This window comes from Xenopus tropicalis, chromosome 3 (assembly GCF_000004195.4).
Source record: "Xenopus tropicalis strain Nigerian chromosome 3, UCB_Xtro_10.0, whole genome shotgun sequence".
Classification (NCBI taxonomy): domain Eukaryota; kingdom Metazoa; phylum Chordata; class Amphibia; order Anura; family Pipidae; genus Xenopus; species Xenopus tropicalis.
The window spans coordinates 3,653,872-3,668,067 of record NC_030679.2 but is presented as its reverse complement, the minus strand read 5'-3'; the positions used below and the strand labels follow the sequence as shown (position 1 = coordinate 3,668,067).

At 46.8% G+C, this 14,196-nt stretch overlaps 1 long non-coding RNA gene across 1 annotated transcript in view; it reads right to left on the bottom strand.

Moving 5' to 3' along the window:
- Positions 1-1,868: 1,868 nt before the first annotated feature.
- LOC116409671 overlaps positions 1,869-14,196 on the bottom strand; it is a 31,782-nt gene continuing 19,454 nt past the window's right edge. The window contains exon 3 of the long non-coding RNA XR_004221896.1: positions 1,869-2,232. This is a non-coding gene — a long non-coding RNA (uncharacterized LOC116409671). The remainder of the gene's footprint in view (positions 2,233-14,196) is intronic.

The following is a 14,196-nucleotide window of genomic DNA, read 5'->3' as shown; positions in this document are numbered from 1 at the left end:
GTTAGGGACCCCACTGCCCCCCTATACTCCTGCACCCCCAAACCTTGGGGATAATGATCTGTATCTCACACATATATTGTACATCAGTCAGGGACCCCACTGGCCCCCCTATACTCCTGCACCCCCAAACCTTGGGGATAATGATCTGTATCTCACAACATATATTGTACATCAGTCAGGGACCCCACTGGCCCCCTATACTCCTGCACCCCCAAACCTTGGGGATAATGATCTGTATCTCACACATATATTGATATTGTACATCAGTCAGGGACCCCACTGGCCCCCCTATACTCCTGCACCCCCAAACCTTGGGGATAATGATCTGTATCTCACACATATATTGATATTGTACATCAGTCAGGGACCCCACTGGCCCCCCCTATACTCCTGCACCCCAAACCTTGGGGATAATGATCTGTATCTCACACATATATTGTACATCAGTCAGGGACCCCACTGGCCCCCCTATACTCCTGCACCCCCAAACCTTGGGGATAATGATCTGTATCTCACACATATATTGTACATCAGTCAGGGACCCCACTGGCCCCCCTATACTCCTGCACCCCCAAACCTTGGGATAATGATCTGTATCTCACACATATATTGATATTGTTACATCAGTCCAGGGGACCCCACTGGCCCCCCTATACTCCTGCACCCCCAAACCTTGGGGATAATGATCTGTATCTCACACATATATTGTACATCAGTCAGGGACCCCACTGGCCCCCCTATACTCCTGCACCCCCAATTAAAAATGTTTATTCATTTATTTTTCACACACGCACCACTTTAGTACACATAGGGACATATTCCTTGAAAAACTGAATAAAATATAAACTTAAAAATATTTACTTATATCACAGCCAGAAAGACAAAAAAAGTAGCAATTAACAGTATATTAAAAATACACATACTATTCAACCAACTCCCAAAAATATAAATAAATAGGATGCCTTTCATAAAGAATCCAATAAAATGAGTTGAAGTAGCACGTACCCCTCATTTCTTCTTCCCTGTTGACTGTTTTTGTAATTTCCCTTTCTGACAAAAATATCAATTACAGTGTAGTTCAAATTAAAAAAAAAAAAAAAATCCCAATTACAAAAAAAGACAAAAATAATTTTCGGCCGAACTACAAGAAAACTCCAGATACAATATATCACTTTGCAAAAATAATACCCCAAAATATGCACTTTTTACCGAAAAATAGAAACGTATAATATTGTCGTTGTCATATTTAACCCTTTGCAGTTACTCAGGCGTCTATAGCTCTTCTGAAAATATCCACATAAAGGTTTATATACACTTAGAAGCTTATTATTTTTTTCCCAATGCAAATTAAAAAATTTTTGTATTAAAAAAGGAGAATATATATTAAAAAAAAAAATCAGATTTGTATTTTTCTCATCATTTTCAATGGGTCTAAAAAAAAAATGTTAACAATTTGAAAAACTTGTATTGACAAAAAAATAAAAATATTGAGTATTTAATACTTGAATTTGGGAGATTTTGGGCAAAAAAATAAAAATCTATTTTTGGAAAAAAAATTGAATTTGAGTGATGATAAATTAACCCCATATATGGAGAATATTCATATTTCCCACTGTAATATATAAAAATTCTGACAAAAAGCAAAAATAAAGAAAATGTATATATTATATACACATTTACAAAAATATTTTGATCGACAAAAATAATGCTATAACCAAAAAAATCACATAAATCTCAAAACTAAAAAAAAAAAAATCCCGTTGATCTCTGAACCATAAATACGCACAAAGATATAAATCTATAGAATTTTTTAAAATAAATATTTTATTATTTTTACTATGACAGAGAAGAACCTAAATAATAATAAAAAAAAAAAAAATATTCCTTTATTGCATGGAGGCAGAAACATTTTTGGGCAAAATTAAAAAATAGTAGTAAAAACCTGAAGAGCAGAAGGAAGAAGAAGACCAGCATGGCTGCCGATGTGGTAGGTTTGAGACTCACCGGGGTCTGTGTATCCTCCCAAGGGCCTTGGGTTCAGTTCAAACCAGAATCCATGAGAAGTTGTTCAGTTTTCCATGTGTTGGTGTGAAGCCTTGGGTTCGATTCTGACCAGGATACAATCAATGTTGGATCTATAGGTTCTTTCACATTTTTTTGTAGGACCTTGGGTTTCAGTCACAATCTGTCTGGAGTCTATTTTTTTATTCTCCCCATGTCTGTGTGGATTTTCTGAAATACAAAATGTTGAGGAAGACTGGTTGGCTACAAATGAAATTGATACCAGCGTGTGTGCCATTGGTAGGACCTTCATATGGAAGTTCTACTTGGGTAGGGACTTGTGGTCTTACATGTTCCTTCAATCTTATCATTTACTTTTATGGCCATTTTGCTGGTATTTTCTTCATTGACGATTGGGTTCTGAACTCAACAATGAGAGGAACCCAGTGTTCTGTTCCCGAGGAACTTCTGGGGCAAGTTAGAGAAGATGGACAATAAGGACCTGACTGATGACATCAATAGTCTAATGAAGATAAGAAGAGAGAAGACCTTAATGGGCGTGGGCTTGAAGATCTTAATGAGTAGATGAGGACTAAGTAGCATCAAGGGATACAGTAGGTAGTTGGCCCAAGAGGGTGAAGAAAACTCTGGTCGGCCTCTTCACAAAAAGAAGAGATGTGGTGATTACTTCTACTGGTCTCTATGCTCTACTATCCCTTCCATTCTCCAGGGGCTTGGGGAATGCAAAGATTCTGCTACAGGCTTATCCAACTGACACGAAAGGGACAAGGAACAACTCAAGAGCCTAACAAGCAGCCCAGAGAGTCAAGGATAGAATATAAAGATGCCACATTTAAGCTCAATTTTCGTTGTTTTGGAAATCACTAAAAAAAACTTGACCCGTGTTTTTAAAAAACTTAGCTGAACCCCACTGTTGTCAAGGAGCCTGCTAATGTGCCAATGGAAGCTGGGCATCTGGGGTGACTACTAAAATATTATTTCCAAACCTGTAGGAGATGTTCTCTAGCTGAGTATAAAGAGCAGGATCTCTTCATTGTAACTGCCTGTTTCTAAAGGTCAGAAGGCTTTTTCTTCCCCCCTTGGAAGGGCTTCAAATAGTCAGTGTGTCCAAGCAACGAGCAGCTGGGACGCGTCCAGGAGGTACTGGAGGTACTATTGGTTGGCAGAGGCTCTACGTGGAGGCAACACGGCTGGGCTCTGCATGCACAGCAACCTTGACTCGATTAACCCCCGAAATTCAGCCAAGGTCTTCAGAATTTTCGAAAATGCATTTCATTTTACAGACAATATTCATTATTGTGCCTCTCATAAGTAACTAATACTGAGTAGCAGGTCCAGGAGTATGAATGAAACCAGGTATAATAGGGAGAGATAGTGCCTATAGTAGCAGTGGGGGAATAATAGCCTCTGGGAAGGGACTGGGGCTGTGGGATAGCAGGTATAGTAGGGAGAGATGGTGCCTATAGTAGCAGTGGGGGGATAATAGCCTCTGGGAAGGGACTGGGGCTGTGGGATAGCAGGTATAGTAGGGTGAGATGGTGCCTATAGTAGCAGTGGGGGGATAATAGCCTCTGGGAAGGGACTGGGGCTGTGGGATAGCAGGTATAGTAGGGAGAGATGGTGCCTATAGTAGCAGTGGGGGGATAATAGCCTCTGGGAAGGGACTGGGGCTGTGGGATAGCAGGTATAGTAGGGAGACATGGTGCCTATAGTAGCAGTGGGGGGATAATAGCCTCTGGGAAGGGACTGGGGCTGTGGGATAGCAGGTATAGTAGGGAGAGATGGTGCCTATAGTAGCAGTGGGGGGATAATAGCCTCTGGGAAGGGACTGGGGCTGTGGGATAGCAGGTATAGTAGGGAGAGATGGTGCCTATAGTAGCAGTGGGGGATAATAGCCTCTGGGAAGGGACTGGGGCTGTGGGATAGCAGGTATAGTAGGGAGAGATGGTACCTATAGTAGCAGTGGGGGGGGGGGATAATAGCCTCTGGGAAGGGACTGGGGCTGTGGGATAGCAGGTATAGTAGGAAGAGATGGTGCCTATAGTAGCAGTGGGGGGATAATAGCCTCTGGGAAGGGACTGGGGCTGTGGGATAGCAGGTACAGTAGGGAGAGATGGTGCCTATAGTAGCAGTGGGGGGATAATAGCCTCTGGGAAGGGACTGGGGCTGTGGGATAGCAGGTATAGTAGGGAGAGATGGTGCTATAGTAGCAGTGGGGGGATAATAGCCCCTGGGAAGGGACTGGGGCTGTGGGATAGCAGGTATAGTAGGGAGAGATGGTGCCTATAGTAGCAGTGAGGTAATAGCCTCTGGGAAGGGACTGGGGCTGTGGGATAGCAGGTATAGTAGGGAGAGATGGTGCCTATAGTAGCAGTGGGGGGATAATAGCCTCTGGAAGGGACTGGGGCTGTGGGATAGCAGGTATAGTAGGGAGAGATGGTGCCTATAGTAAGCAGTGGGGGGATAATAGCCTCTGGGAAGGGACTGGGGCTGTGGATAGCAGGTATAGTAGGGAGAGATGGGTGCCTATAGTAGCAGTGGGGGGATAATAGCCTCTGGGAAGGGACTGGGGCTGTGGGATAGCAGGTATAGTAGGGAGAGATGGTGCCTATAGTAGCAGTGGGGGATAATAGCCTCTTGGGAAGGGACTGGGGGCTGTGGGATAGCAGGTATAGTAGGGAGAGATGGTGCCTATAGTAGCAGTGGGGGGGTAATAGCCTCTGGGAAGGGACTGGGGCTGTGGGATAGCAGGTATAGTAGGGAGAGATGGTGCCTATAGTAGCAGTGGGGGGGATAATAGCCTCTGGGAAGGGACTGGGGCTGTGGGATAGCAGGTATAGTAGGGAGAGATGGTGCCTATAGTAGCAGTGGGGGGATAATAGCCTCTGGGAAGGGACTGGGGCTGTGGGATAGCAGGTATAAGTAGGGAGAGATGGTGCCTATAGTAGCAGTGGGGGGGATAATAGCCTCTGGGAAGGGACTGGGGCTGTGGGATAGCAGGTATAGTAGGGAGAGATGGTGCCTATAGTAGCAGTGGGGGGGATAATAGCCTCTGGGAAGGGACTGGGGCTGTGGGATAGCAGGTATAGTAGGGAGAGATGGTGCCTATAGTAGCAGTGGGGATAATAGCCTCTGGGAAGGGACTGGGGCTGTGGGATAGCAAGGTATGTAGGGAGAGATGGTGCCTATAGTAGCAGTGGGATAATAGCCTCTGGGAAGGGACTGGGCTGTGGGATAGCAGGTATAGTAGGGAGAGATGGTGCCTATAGTAGCAGTAGTGGGATAATAGCCTCTGGGAAGGGACTGGGGCTGTGGGATAGCAGGTATAGTAGGGAGAGGATGGTGCCTATAGTAACAGTGGGGGGATAATAGCCTCTGGGAAGGGACTGGGGCTGTGGGATAGCAGGTATAGTAGGGAGAGATGGTGCCTATAGTAGCAGTGGGGGGATAATAGCCCTCTGGGAGGGACTGGGGGCTGTGGGATAGCAGGTATAGTAGGGAGAGATGGTGCCTATAGTAGCCAAGTGGGGGGGATAATAGCCTCTGGGAAGGGAACTGGGGCTGTGGGATAGCAGGTATAGTAGGGAGAGATGGTGCCTATAGTACAGTGGGGGGATAATAGCCTCTGGAAGGGACTGGGGCTGTGGGATAGCAGGTATAGTAGGGAGAGATGGTGCCTATAGTAGCAGTGGGGGGATAATAGCCTCTGGGAAGGGACTGGGCTGTGGGATAGCAGGTATAGTAGGGAGAGATGGTGCCTATAGTAGCAGTGGGGGGATAATAGCCTCTGGGAAGGGACTGGGGCTGTGGGATAGCAGGTATAGTAGGGAGAGATGGTGCCTATAGTAGCAGTGGGGGGATAATAGCCTCTGGGAAGGGACTGGGGCTGTGGGATAGCAGGTATAGTAGGGAGAGATGGTGCCTATAGTAGCAGTGGGGGGATAATAGCCTCTGGGAAGGGACTGGGGCTGTGGGATAGCAGGGAGAGATGGTGCCTGAGATGACTCAGGTTGGGTACAAGGGGGAGGAGCTATGAGTAGAGCGGAAAGGGTTAAACTGGGAGGACCTTGTTACAGTTGCACAGCACCCTAAAGTTCATTCTGGCAGCTAAGAAGTTAAAGTGAATAGCGAGTGGCTGCGCCTTTAAGGGGAGGGTGCGGTGCAGATGCCGCGCCGGTTGCAGCCAGTCAGACGTTGCTACATTCCGCCCTGATGCCTCCATCTGAAGCTGCCTGGGAGGCTCATGTTTACTCTCCAATACGTGGAGCTGTGCCAGCCTGGCATCCTACCCACTGTCTGTGCATTTACATTCAGGGCAGGATCCGACTCCCAAATGGTCCCAAATTAGTGCTCATTGCGCTCAGCGGCCACATGTGACTAATCTGTGAGAGCAACAGTAGCCCGGCTTAACCCTTCCACTGCCTGTGGCACATAGGGATTCCCCTGTACTAAGCACAATTCAGCAGGAACAGCCCCCTAAGTTTGCTCATAGCCTGTACAGAGAGATACCATAAAACTATGGCACATAGGGATTCCCCTGTACTAAGCACAATTCAGCAGGAACAGCCCCCTAAGTTTGCTCATAGCCTGTACAGAGAGATACCATAAAACTATGGCACATAGGGATTCCCCTGTACTAAGCACAATTCAGCAGGAACAGCCCCCTAAGTTTGCCCATAGCCTGTACAGAGAAATAGGTTTTTATGTTTCTCAGTGGGATTAATTACAAGTTAATGAGACAAATGGGTGGAGCTTCACTTGCCGAGGGCTAATGGTGGATGTGAGTGGGTGCGGCACTGGGTAATGTGAGGGGCAAATAGATTATAAAATGGCAGAAGGAAACACAACTCTCTGTCATAAGATTCTTCCCTCCGAGGGGACACAGTGATTTTCTGAAATAAAAACAACCCTACCTTACCCCCCCCCGCTGCCCCCCCCCCCCCCCCCCCCGCTGCCCCAGCTGTACCGACAATGAGGAGCAGCAGGATAAAGGGGGGTGGGGGAGTTGGCACAGAGTCACAGACTCCATTTTATTCCCAGCTGGCACCGAGCTGCCTGAGCAACAAAGGGGGGGGGTCTGTCTGGCACTGGGGCAGCAATATGTTATTGGCTCCCCCGTAACCTGTTCTACCCCATGTACCCCCAAACTATAGCGGGGTGACTGTTACCCCAATGTTTCTATATATCTGTAACCTTGTTATGGGCTAAGGGGGCCCAGCCTGAAGGCCAGTTAGGGGGGGATTTGGGGTGAGTGCTTATTTGTGCCCTGGGTACCCCTGGAACTATAGCGGGGTGACTGTTACCCCAATGTTTCTATATATCTGTAACCTTGTTATGGGCTAAGGGGGCCCAGCCTGAAGGCCAGTTAGGGGGGGATTTGGGGTGAGTGCTTATTTGTGCCCTGGGTACCCCTGGAACTATAGCGGGGTGACTGTTACCCCAATGTTTCTATATATCTGTAACCTTGTTATGGGCTAAGGGGGCCCAGCCTGAAGGCCAGTTAGGGGGGGATTTGGGGTGAGTGCTTATTTGTGCCCTGGGTACCCCTGGAACTATAGCGGGGTGACTGTTACCCCAATGTTTCTATATATCTGTAACCTTGTTATGGGCTAAGGGGGCCCAGCCTGAAGGCCAGTTAGGGGGGGATTTGGGGTGAGTGCTTATTTGTGCCCTGGGTACCCCTGGAACTATAGCGGGGTGACTGTTACCCCAATGTTTCTATATATCTGTAACCTTGTTATGGGCTAAGGGGGCCCAGCCTGAAGGCCAGTTAGGGGGGGATTTGGGGTGAGTGCTTATTTGTGCCCTGGGTACCCCTGGAACTATAGCGGGGTGACTGTTACCCCAATGTTTCTATATATCTGAAACCTTGTTATGGGCTAAGGGGGCCCAGCCTGAAGGCCAGTTAGGGGGGATTTGGGGTGAGTGGGTACCCCAAAAGCAGAGTAAGAATGATAATTTGTGACAAACACTTTGGGCCCCATGGGGGGCAATTACAGAACCAAGATGGATGAAAAGAGAAAATGATGTTGGACGAGGATACGGGGGGGGCTGCAGGCCCAGTCGCTCCCCAGACCCACAAGCCCTGACTGACTGGAAGAAATGCAAATGTGTCTGAGTCGGATCACACAGCGCTGAGGGGAGACGGAGTTGTGTCTGGATGGCTAACAATGCCCCTCTGTGCCAGCCCGGGGTAAAGATGCCGCTTTGGGGAAAAAAACCACTTAAAGCACAAAAACACTTCTCCCCCAGACTGACGTCCTTATCTTGGTCCCCGGGCAGCACCCACTGGGCCCGAGAGTTCCATAGAATACAAAGTAAAGGAATTATTATTATTATTTTGGGGGGAGAAAAAGGTTCTGCTATGAACTGCTAATAAACTAATCACTAAAATCCTTGTTACATTTACATATGCAAATGATGCTGGCATTTTCTTAATTCATGAAACTGGCACAGGCAACCCGGGCACCGAGGCACTCGCTATAATCAGCGCTGTAATGAGGAGATAGGGGTACAGCTTATTGTGTGCCCAGAACATTCCCTCTCTGTATATTTGTATTTATACATATGGGTAGGGGGTGCCATAGTGTTTCCCTTAGACAGTACAGTATGGGGGTACAGCTTATTGTGTGCCCAGAACATTCCCTCTCTGTATATTTGTATTTATACATATGGGTAGGGGGTGCCATAGTGTTTCCCTTAGACAGTACAGTATGGGGGTACAGCTTATTGTGTGCCCAGAACATTCCTTCTCTGTATATTTGTATTTATACATATGGGTAGGGGGTGCCATAGTGTTTCCCTTAGACAGTACAGTATGGGGGTACAGCTTATTGTGTGCCCAGAACATTCCCTCTCTGTATATTTGTATTTATACATATGGGTAGGGGGTGCCATAGTGTTTCCCTTAGACAGTACAGTATGGGGGTACAGCTTATTGTGTGCCCAGAACATTCCCTCTCTGTATATTTGTATTTATACATATGGGTAGGGGGTGCCATAGTGTTTCCCTTAGACAGTACAGTATGGGGGTACAGCTTATTGTGTGCCCAGAACATTCCTTCTCTGTATATTTGTATTTATACATATGGGTAGGGGGTGCCATAGTGTTTCCCTTAGACAGTACAGTATGGGGGTACAGCTTATTGTGTGCCCAGAACATTCCTTCTCTGTATATTTGTATTTATACATATGGGTAGGGGGTGCCATAGTGTTTCCCTTAGACAGTACAGTATGGGGGTACAGCTTATTGTGTGCCCAGAACATTCCCTCTCTGTATATTTGTATTTATACATATGGGTAGGGGGTGCCATAGTGTTTCCCTTAGACAGTACAGTATGGGGGTACAGCTTATTGTGTGCCCAGAACATTCCTTCTCTGTATATTTGTATTTATACATATGGGTAGGGGGTGCCATAGTGTTTCCCTTAGACAGTACAGTATGGGGGTACAGCTTATTGTGTGCCCAGAACATTCCCTCTCTGTATATTTGTATTTATACATATGGGTAGGGGGTGCCATAGTGTTTCCCTTAGACAGTACAGTATGGGGGTACAGCTTATTGTGTGCCCAGAACATTCCTTCTCTGTATATTTGTATTTATACATATGGGTAGGGGGTGCCATAGTGTTTCCCTTAGACAGTACAGTATGGGGGTACAGCTTATTGTGTGCCCAGAACATTCCTTCTCTGTATATTTGTATTTATACATATGGGTAGGGGGTGCCATAGTTGTTGGTACCAGCTGAAATTGCCTTTTATATAGTCTGTGACTCCAAGGTCTGGGGTGGGGGTGGGGGTTGTTCAGACAGGGATCATTAATAATGAATGAATTGCTATTTGGAGACACCACTGTTTGGAGATTCCTTCTCCACTTTGCACCTGGAACTTAGTGCCCCCTCCATTGAAGCCTGAGGCACAAAGTGGCACCAATCGGTCCATGTGGCTGAAAGGGAAAGTAAAGGAAGGAAACTAAAATCTGATTTCATCTCATACCAAAACTTGCCCTGAGCATCCAATTTCCCTGTGCAGTTCTATTATACTATACTGCCTCATGGTGTTGGAGAACAGAGCAATAGATATCTATGGCAGAAGCCACACAAACCAGTAGGAGGCAGCTGATCACTTGGCATCTTAGGTGTCTCCCTGTACTAAGATCAATTCAGCAGGAACAGCCCCCTACAGAAATAGGGGTTGGTAGCACTAGGTAGGTACCTAATATATAGGGACAGAGACAGGGGAAAGTGTTGGAAGGGTTACTGCCTGCCCTGCTCTCATTTCCCTACAGAAATAGGGGTTGGTAGCACTAGGTAGGTACCTAATATATAGGGGCAGAGACAGGGGAAAGTGTTGGAAGGGTTACTGCCTGCCCTGCTCACATTTCCCTACAGAAATAGGGGTTGGTAGCACTAGGTAGGTACCTAATATATAGGGGCAGAGACAGGGGAAAGTGTTGGAAGGGTTACTGCCTGCCCTGCTCTCATTTCCCTACAGAAATAGGGGTTGGTAGCACTAGGTAGGTACCTAATATATAGGGGCAGAGACAGGGGAAAGTGTTGGAAGGGTTACTGCCTGCCCTGCTCTCATTTCCCTACAGAAATAGGGGTAGGTAGCACTAGGTAGGTACCTAATATATAGGGGCAGAGACAGGGGAAAGTGTTGGAAGGGTTACTGCCTGCCCTGCTCTAATTTCCCTACAGAAATAGGGGTTGGTAGCACTAGGTAGGTACCTAATATATAGGGGCAGAGACAGGGGAAAGTGTTGGAAGGGTTACTGCCGGCCCTGCTCTCATTTCCCTACAGAAATAGGGGTAGGTAGCACTAGGTAGGTACCTAATATATAGGGGCAGAGACAGGGGAAAGTGTTGGAAGGGTTACTGCCGGCCCTGCTCTCATTTCCCTACAGAAATAGGGGTTGGTAGCACTAGGTAGGTACCTAATATATAGGGGCAGAGACAGGGGAAAGTGTTGGGAGGGTTACTGCCTGCCCTGCTCTCATTTCCCTACAGAAATAGGGGTTGGTAGCACTAGGTAGGTACCTAATATACAGGGGCAGAGACAGGGGAAAGTGTTGGAAGGGTTACTGCCTGCTCTGCTCTCATTTCCCTACAGAAATAGGGGTTGGTAGCACTAGGTAGGTACCTAATATATAGGGGCAGAGACAGGGGAAAGTGTTGGAAGGGTTACTGCCTGCCCTGCTCTCATTTCCCTACAGAAATAGGGGTTGGTAGCACTAGGTAGGTACCTAATATATAGGGGCAGAGACAGGGGAAAGTGTTGGGAGGGTTACTGCCTGCCCTGCTCTCATTTCCCTACAGAAATAGGGGTAGGTAGCACTAGGTAGGTACCTAATATAGCCCCCCCCCCTTACAAATTCAAAGCCAAATCAATCACCTGAGTGAGCAGATATTGACACAAGGACAATAAAGCACCGGAGAAGGGGGGGGGGGGGGGGGGGCGGCTCCCTGCTTACTTTGCCTTTATCCTCAGGTGAACTCTTGCCTCATTAACCCTTTAAAGGTCCAGTCCCAGGGTTTTCTCAATGCCGATGTTACATAATATACTTATAGGTTACAGTAGGGGGTCCATTATCCTGTCAATACAAAGCAACGTATCCCCGAGACACACTTAAGCTATTTATCATGTTACACGTGGGCTGGAAATGTGCACTAATTGCTGTGGTTCTGATACAAACCGCACTCTCCCCAATCCAACGTGACACATTCAGTGTTGGGTGGGAAACAAATTGTATTTTACTTTCTTGCCCGGGGGGGGAAAAGGATTCTGGGAATTTTCAGAGGGAGGATAATATATTATCCATGTGATTAGTTATCCATCAGCCCCCCCCCCCCCCCACTGTCACAGTGTATCCCCCATATCATATATGCACATAATGTAACTGTATAATATATAGGCACAGATATACCCCCCATCTTTCCCCCCCCCCACTGTCACAGTGTATCCCCCATATCATATATGCACATAATGTAACTGTATAATATATAGGCACAGATATACCCCCCATCTTTCCCCCCCCCCCACTGTCACAGTGTAACCCCCATATCATATATGCACATAATGTAACTGTATAATATATAGGCACAGATATACCCCCCATCTTTCCCCCAGCCCCCCCCCACTGTCACAGTGTAACCCCCATATCATATATGCACATAATGTAACTGTATAATATATAGGCACAGATATACCCCCCATCTTTCCCCCAGCCCCCCCCCCACTGTCACAGTGTAACCCCCATATCATATATGCACATAATGTAACTGTATAATATATAGGCACAGATATACCCCCCATCTTTCCCCCAGCCCCCCCCCCCACTGTCACAGTGTAACCCCCATATCATATATGCACATAATGTAACTGTATAATATATAGGCACAGATATACCCCCCATCTTTCCCCAGCCCCCCCCCCAATGTCACAGTGTAACCCCCATATCATATATGCACATAATGTAACTGTATAATATATAGGCACAGATATACCCCCCATCTTTCCCCCCCCCCCCACTGTCACAGTGTAACCCCCATATCATATATGCACATAATGTAACTGTATAATATATAGGCACAGATATACCCCCCATCTTTCCCCCCAGCCCCCCCCCCCACTGTCACAGTGTAACCCCCATATCATATATGCACATAAATGTAACTGTATAATATATAGGCACAGATATACCCCCCATCTTTCCCCCCCAGCCCCCCCCCCCCCACTGTTCACAGTGTAACCCCCATATCATATATGCACATTAATGTAACTGATAATATATAGGCCACAGATATACCCCCCATCTTTCCCCCAGCCCCCCCCCCCCACTGTTCACAGGTGTAACCCCCATATCATATATGCACATAATGTAACTGTATATATGATGGCACATATATACCCCCCAATTTCCCCCCCCCCCCACTGTCACAGTTGTAACCCCCATATCATATATGACATAATGGTAACTGTATAATATATAGGCACAAGATATACCCCCCAGCCTCCCCCCCCCCCCACTGTCACCAGTGTAACCCCACCATTCAATATATGGCACCATAATGTAACTGTATAATATATAGGCACATATATACCCCCCATCTTCCCCCCCCCCACTGCACAGGTTAACCCCCATATCATATATGCACATAATGTAACTGTATAATATATAGGCACAGATATACCACCCCAGCGTCACAGTTGTAACCCCCATATCATATATGCACATAATGCTAACTGTTATAATATATAGGCACAGATATACCCCCCATCTTACCCCCCCCCCACTGTCACAATGTAACCCCCATATCATATATGCACATAATGTAACTGTATAATATATAGGCACAGATATACCCCCCATCTTACCCCCCCCCCACTGTCACAATGTAACCCCCATATCATATATGCACATAATGTAACTGTATAATATATAGGCAGATATACCCCCCATCTTTCCCCCAGCCCCCCCCCCCCCCCACTGTCACAGTGTAACCCCCATATCATATATGCACATAATGTAACTGTATAATATATAGGCACAGATATACCCCCCATCTTTCCCCCAGCCCCCCCCCCCCCCCACTGTCACAGTGTAACCCCCATATCATATATGCACATAATGTAACTGTATAATATATAGGCACAGATATACCCCCCATCTTTCCCCCAGCCCCCCCCCCCCCCCACCTGTCACAGTGTAACCCCCATATCATATATGCACATAATGTAACTGTATAATATATAGGCACAGATATACCCCCCATCTTTCCCCCAGCCCCCCCCCCCCCCCACTGTCACAGTGTAACCCCCATATCATATATGCACATAATGTAACTGTATAATATATAGGCACAGATATACCCCCCATCTTTCCCCCAGCCCCCCCCCCCCACTGTCACAGTGTAACCCCCATATCATATATGCACATAATGTAACTGTATAATATATAGGCACAGATATACCCCCCATCTTCCCCCCCCCCCACTGTCACAGTGTAACCCCCATATCATATATGCACATAATGTAACTGTATAATATATAGGCACAGATATACCCCCCATCTTTCCCCCAGCCCCCCCCCCCACTGTCACAGTGTAACCCCCATATCATATATGCACATAATGTAACTGTATAATATATAGGCACAGATATACCCCCCATCTT